Genomic DNA, 7500 nt, shown 5'->3' on the forward strand with positions numbered 1-7500 from the left:
AAAGGATGACCAGTAGTTGTGGTTCTCGCCCCGGGACTTGGGTCAGAGTATGGCCCAAGTGGTGCACTTGTGTCGGTCTAGGGAGGCTGTGCCGGTCCCCCTGGAGGTCTAAAGGATGACCAGTAGTTGTGGTTCTCGCCCCGGGACTTGGGTCAGAGTATAGCCCAAGTGGAGCACTTGTGTCGGACTAGGGAGGCTGTGCCGGGCCCCCTGGAGGTCTAAAGGATGACCAGTAGTTGTGGTTCTCACCCCGGGTCGTGGGTCCGAGTCTGGCCCGAGTAGAGCACTTTGGTCGGCTACCGGGGGGTGTGCCGTGCCCCCTGGAGGTCTAAAGGATGACCAGTAGTTGTGGTTCTCGCCCCGGGACTTGGGTCAGAGTATAGCCCAAGTGGAGCACTTGTGTCGGCCTAGGGAGGCTGTGCCGGGCCCCCTGGAGATCTAAAGGATGACCATGAGGTCAAAAGGATGACCAGTAGTTGTGGTTCTCGCCCCGGGACTTGGGTCAGAGTATAGCCCAAGTGGAGCACTTGTGTCGGCCTAGGGAGGCTGTGCCGGGCCCCCTGGAGGTCTAAAGGATGACCAGTAGTTGTGGTTCTCGCACCGGGACTTGGGTCAGAGTACAGCCCAAGTGGAGCACTTGTGTCGGTCTAGGGAGGCTGTGCCGGGCCCCCTGGAGGTCTAAAGGATGACCAGTAGTTGTGGTTCTCGCCCCGGGCCGTGGGTCTGAGTATGGCCCAAGTGGGGCACTTGCGTCGGACTGGGGAGGCTCTGCCGCGCCCCCTGGAGGTCAAAAGGATGACCAGTAGTTGTGGTTCTCACCCCGGGTCGTGGGTCCGAGTCTGGCCCGAGTAGAGCACTTTGGTCGGCTACCGGGGGGTGTGCCGTGCCCCCTGGAGCCATGGGAGTGAGCTCCAGCAGACTGGTATTTTTCGGAGAACCAGGCCCACACTCCTCAGACTTTGTGCCCAGGGACAGGCCACCAAAATCGGCCGCGGCTCGTGCACTTTGCCCCTGCGTTTCTCCCAGAACCAGAGCCGGAAAAATCCCAAAATTGATGCCCAGAGATAGTCGACTCTGCCTGGAATAGATTGCCACCCAAACCCGCCAACTCACGCTGGTTTTCCGATGGCCTCACCTACTAACCCGAGCATGGTCATCGCTCGCACCTTCCAAAACCTCCAGGGGCGCAGGCACTTTTCATTTACTGGCCATAAGGCCGACCGCCTTAAGCGTTAAGCGATAAGCGAAAGGCTTAGTTTGGACTTAGTTTTTGGAGCGACGAGGTCGCCGTTTTGTCAATTCTGAACCGATTTTCACGCGGTTTTCGACTGCCTGCGCCTGGGGAGCCGCCCAGAAGCCCCAGGCAGTGTTCTGGGTGGACTTCCGGACCGGTCCGGACCCGGTACCGGCCGGGGGAACCGCACCACGCCTCTCGGGCGTTTCTACACCGATTTTCGCGGGGTTTTCGACTGCATAGACGGGGCCACCTGCTGCAGGGCCCGAGGGAGGGCCTTACTGAGCTGGGTCCGACGCAGGGCCCGGTTCCTGGAGCCCGCTGGGGGGGGGGGGGGGTTCTCTAAGGCTCACGGCGGGCTGCTGAGGGGCCGGATCGGATGCAGACAGGCGCTCCTCTGCCCAGGTCTTTGCTCCCCTGCCCCACTAGGAATGGAAGACACACTGCCAACAGCTTCTGGAGGGTGATGGGCCCTGCTGCAGACCAGGTCCGACCCAGGTTTCAGCTATCCCACCCCGCAGGGACTTAAAGACACACTGCCATCAGCTTCTGGAGGCTGCTGAGCTCTACTATAGAGCAGGTCCGACCCAGGTTTCAGCTCCTGCAGCCCACTAGGACTTAAACACACACTGCCATCAGCGTCTGGATGGTGATGGGCCCTGCTGCAGACCAGGTCCGACCCAGGTTTCAGCTATCCCACCCCGCAGGGACTTAAAGACACACTGCCATCAGCTTCTGGAGGCTGCTGAGCTCTACTATAGAGCAGGTCCGACCCAGGTTTCAGCTCCTGCAGCCCACTAGGACTTAAACACACACTGCCATCAGCGTCTGGATGGTGATGGGCCCTGCTGCAGACCAGGTCCGACCCAGGTATCAGCTCCTGCACCCCGCAGGGAATTGAAGACACACTGCCATCAGCTTCTGGAGGCTGCTGAGCTCTGCTATAGACCAGGTCCGACCCAGGTTTCAGCTCCTGCACCCCGCAGGGAACTAAACACACACTGCCATCTGCAACTGGAGGCTGCTGAGCCCTGCTGCAGACCAGGTCCGACCCAGGTTATGGCTCTCCCACCCCCCTGGGACTTAAACACACACAGCCATCAGCTTCTGGATGGTGATGGGCCCTGCTGCAGACCAGGTCCGACCCAGGTTTCAGCTCCTCAACCCCGCAGGGACTTAAACCCACACCGCCATCAGCTTCTGGAGGGTGATGGGCCCTGCTGCGGGCCAGGTCCGACCCAGGTTTCAGCTCTCCCACCCCGCAGGGACTTAAACACACACAGCCATCAGCTTCTGGGGGCTGCTGAGCCCTGCTGCAGACCAGGTCCGACCCAGGTTTCAGCTCTCCCACCCCGCAGGGTCTTTAACACACACACTGCCATCAGCTGCTGGAGGCTGCTGAGCTCCGCTATAGACCAGGTCCGACCCAGGTTTCTGCTCCTGCACCCCGCAGGGAATGAAAGACACACTGCCATCAGCTTCTGGAGGCTGCTGAGCCCTGCTGCAGACCAGGTCCGACCCAGGTATCGGCTCTCCAACCAGGCAGAGACTTAAACACACACACACACACACACACTGCCATCAGCTTCTGGGGGCTGCTGAGCTCTGCTGTAGACCGGGTCCGACCCAGGTTTCTGCTCCTCCACCCCGCAGGGACTTAAACACACACTGCCACCAGCTTCTGGAGGGTGATGGGCCCTGCTTTAGACCAGGTCTGACCCGGGATATAGCTCTCCCACCCCGCAGGGACTTAAACACTCACTGCCATCAGCTGCTGGAGGCTGCCGAGCTCTGCTGCAGACCAGGTCCCACCCAGGTTTCTGCTCCTGCACCCCGCAGGGACTTAAACACACACTGCCACCAGCTTCTGGAGGGTGATGGGCCCTGCTGTGGACCAGGTCCGACCCGGATATCAGCTCTCCCACCAGGCAGGGACTTAAACACACACTGCAATCAGCTGCTGGAGGCTGCTGAGCTCTACTATAGACCAGGTCCGACCCAGGTTTCAGCTCTCCCACCAGGCAGTGACTTAAAGACACACTGCCATCAGCTGCTGGAGGCTGCTGAGCTCTTCTATAGACCAGGTCCGACCCAGGTTTCAGCTCTCACACCAGGCAGGGACTTAAACACACACTGCCATCAGCTGCTGGAGGCTGCTGAGCTCTGCTATAGACCAGGTCCGACCCAGGTTTCAGCTCTCCCACCAGGCAGGGACTTAAAGACACACTGCCATCAGCTGCTGGAGGCTGCCGAGCCCTGCTGCAGACCATGTCCGACCCAGGTTTCAGCTCTCCCACCAGGCAGGGACTTAGAGGCACGCTGCCATCAGCTTCTGGAGGCTGCTGAGCTCTGCCATAGACCAGGTCCGACCGAGGTTTCAGCTCTCCCACCCCGCAGGGACTTAAACACACACTGCCATCAGCTGCTGGAGGCTGCTGAGCTCTGCTATAGACCAGGTCCGACCCGGGATATAGCTCTCCCACCCCGCAGGGACTTAAACACACACTGCCATCAGCTGCTGGAGGCTGCTGAGCTCTTCTATAGACCAGGTCCGACCCAGGTTTCAGCTCTCCCACCCCGCAGGGACTTGAACACACACTGCCATCAGCTTCTGGAGGCTGCTGAGCTCTGCTATAGACCAGGTCCGACCCAGGTTTCTGCTCCTCCACCCCGCAGGGAATTAAAGACACACTGCCATCAGCTTCTGGATGGTGATGGGCCCTGCTGCAGACCAAGTCCGACCCGGGTTACAGCTCTCCCACCAGGCAGGGAATTAAACACACACTGCCATCAGCTGCTGGAGGCTGCTGAGCTCCGCTATAGACCAGGTCCGACCCGGGTTCCTGCTCCTGCACCCCGCAGGGACCAAAACACACACACTGCCATCAGCTTCTGGAGGCTGCTGAGCTCTTCTATAGACCAGGTCCGACCCAGGTTTCAGCTCTCCCACCAGGCAGGGACTTAAACACACACTGCCATCACCTTCTGCTGGCTGCTGAGCTCTGCTGCAGACCAGGTCCGACCCAGGTTTCAGCTCCTGCACCCCGCAGGGAACTAAACACACACTGCCGTCACCTTCTGCTGGCTGCTGAGCCCTGCTGCAGACCAGGTCCGACCCAGGTTTCAGCTCCTGCACCCCGCAGTGGATTAAAGACACACTGCCATCAGGTTCTGGAGGCTGCTGAGCTCTGCTGCAGACCAGGTCCGACCCAGGTTATGGCTCTCCCACCCCGCAGGGACTTAAACACACACCGCCGTCAGCTTCTGGATGGTGATGGGCCCTGCTGCAGACCAGGTCCGACCCACGTTTCAGCTCTCCCACCCCGCAGGGGATGAAACACACACTGCCATCAGCTTCTGGAGGCTGCTGAGCTCTGCTAAAGACCAGGTCCGACCCAGCTTTCAGCTCTCCCACCAGGCAGGGAGTTAAAGACACACTGTCATCGGCTTCTGGAGGGTGCTGAGCCCTGCTGCACACCAAGTCTGACCCAGGTTTCAGCTCATCCACCCCGCAGGGACCTAAACACACACTGCCATCAGCTTCTGAGTGGTAATGGGCCCTGCTGCAGACCAGGTCCGACCCAGGTTTCAGCTCCTCCACCCCGCCATCACCAGCTGGAGGCTGGCTGCTGCTCCTGCACCCTGCCATCAGCTGCTGGAGGCTTCTGTTCCTCCACCCCGCCATCAGCAGCTGGAGGCTGGCTGCTGGAGGCTGGCTGCTGCTCCTCCACCCCGCCATCACCAGCTGGAGGCTGGTTGCAGCTCCTGCACCCCGCCATCAGCTGCTGGAGGCTGCCTGCAGCCCCTGCACCCCGCCATCAGCTGCTGGAGGCTGGCTGCAGCTCCTGCACACCGCCATCAGCTGCTGGAGGCTGCCTGCAGCTCCTGCACCCCGCCATCAGCTGCTGGAGGCTGGCTGCTGCTCCTGCACCCCGCCAGCAGCTGCTGGAGGCTGGCTGCTGCTCCTCCACCCAACCATCAGCTGCTGGACGCTGGCTGCTGCTCCTGCACCCCGCCATCAGCTGCTGGAGGCTGGCTGCTGCTCCTCCACCACCCAACCATCAGCTGCTGGACGCTGGCTGCAGCTCCTCCACCCCGCCATCAGCTGCTGGTGGCTGGCTGCAGCTCCTTCACCCCGCCATCAGCTGCTGGTGGCTGGCTGCAGCTCCTTCACCCCGCCATCACCAGCTGGAGGCTGGCTGCTGCTCCTGCACCCCGCCATCAGCTGCTGGAGGCTGCCTGCAGCTCCTGCGCCCCGCCATCAGCTGCTGGAGGCTGGCTGCTGCTCCTGCACCCTGCCATCAGCTGTTCGAGGCTGGCTGCAGCTCCTCCACCCCACCATCACCAGCTGGAGGCTGGTTGCAGCTCCTGCACCCCGTCATCAGCAGCTGGAGGCTGCCTGCTGCTCCTGCACCCCGCCATCAGCTGCTGGAGGCTGCCTGCAGCTCCTGCACCCCGCCATCATTTGCTGGAGGCTGGCTGCAGCTCCTGCAACCCGCCATCAGCTGCTGGAGGCTGGCTGCTGCTCCTCCACCCCACCATGACCTGCTGGAGGCTGGCTGCAGCTCCTTCACACCGCCATCAGCTGATGGATGCTGGCTGAACGCTGGAGGCTGGCTGCTGCTCCCACACACCGCCATCAGCTCCTGGAGGCTGGCTGGCTGCTGGAGGCTGTCTGCTGCTGCTCCTCCACCCCGCCATCACCAGCTGGAGGCTGGCTGCTGGAGGCTGGCTGCAGCTCCTGCACCCCACCATCAGCTGCTGGAGGCTGGCTTCTGCTCCTCCACCCCGCCATCAGCTGCTGGGGGCTGGCTGCTGGAGGCTGGCTGCAGCTCCTCCACCCCGCCATCACCAGCTGGAGGCTGGTTGCAGCTCCTGCACCCCGCCATCAGCTGCTGGAGGCTGCCTGCTGCTCCTGCACCCCGCCATCAGCTGCTGGAGGCTGCCTGCACCTCCTGCACCCCGCCATCAGCTGCTGGAGGCTGGCTTCTGCTCCTCCACCCCGCCATCAGCTGATGGAGGCTGCCTGCTTCTCCACCCCGCCATCACTAGCTGGAGGCTGGCTGCTGGAGGCTGGCTGCAGCTCCTCCACCCCGCCATCAGCTGCTGGAGGCTGCCTGCAGCTCCTGCACCCCGCCATCACCAGCTGGAGGCTGGCTTCTGCTCCTCCACCCCGCCATCAGCTGATGGAGGCTGCCTGCTTCTCCACCCCGCCATCACTAGCTGGAGGCTGGCTGCTGGAGGCTGGCTGCAGCTCCTCCACCCCGCCATCAGCTGCTGGAGGCTGGCTGCTGCTCCTGCACCCCGCCATCAGCTGCTGGAGGCTGGCTGCTGCTCCTCCACCCAACCATCAGCTGCTGGACGCTGGCTGCAGCTCCTCCACCCCACCATCAGCTGCTGGACGCTGGCTGCAGCTCCTCCACCCCGCCATCAGCTGCTGGAGGCTGCCTGCAGCTCCTGCACCCCGCCATCAGCTGCTGGAGGCTGCCTGCAGCTCCTGCACCCCGCCATCACCAGCTGGAGGCTGGCTTCTGCTCCTCCACCCCGCCATCAGCTGATGGAGGCTGCCTGCTTCTCCACCCCGCCATCACTAGCTGGAGGCTGGCTGCTGGAGGCTGGCTGCTGCTCCTCCACCCAACCATCAGCTGCTGGACGCTGGCTGCAGCTCCTCCACCCCACCATCAGCTGCTGGACGCTGGCTGCAGCTCCTGCACCCCGCCATCAGCTGCTGGAGGCTGGCTTCTGCTCCTCCACCCCGCCATCAGCTGCTGGAGGCTGCCTGCTGCTCCTGCACCCCGCCATCAGCTGCTGGAGGCTGGCTGCTGCTCCTGCACCCCGCCATCAGCTGCTGGAGGCTGGCTGCTGGAGGCTGGCTGCAGCTCCTCCACCCCACCATCAGCTGCTGGACGCTGGCTGCAGCTCCTCCACCCCACCATCAGCTGCTGGACGCTGGCTGCAGCTCCTGCACCCCGCCATCAGCTGCTGGAGGCTGGCTTCTGCTCCTCCACCCCGCCATCAGCTGACGGAGGCTGCCTGCTTCTCCACCCCGCCATCACTAGCTGGAGGCTGGCTGCTGGAGGCTGGCTGCAGCTCCTCCACCCCACCATCAGCTGCTGGACGCTGGCTGCAGCTCCTGCACCCCGCCATCAGCTGCTGGAGGCTGGCTTCTGCTCCTCCACCCCGCCATCAGCTGACGGAGGCTGCCTGCTTCTCCACCCCGCCATCACTAGCTGGAGGCTGGCTGCTGGAGGCTGGCTGCAGCTCCT

This window comes from Nothobranchius furzeri, unplaced genomic scaffold (genome assembly GCF_043380555.1).
Source record: "Nothobranchius furzeri strain GRZ-AD unplaced genomic scaffold, NfurGRZ-RIMD1 Scf243, whole genome shotgun sequence".
NCBI classification, from domain to species: domain Eukaryota; kingdom Metazoa; phylum Chordata; class Actinopteri; order Cyprinodontiformes; family Nothobranchiidae; genus Nothobranchius; species Nothobranchius furzeri.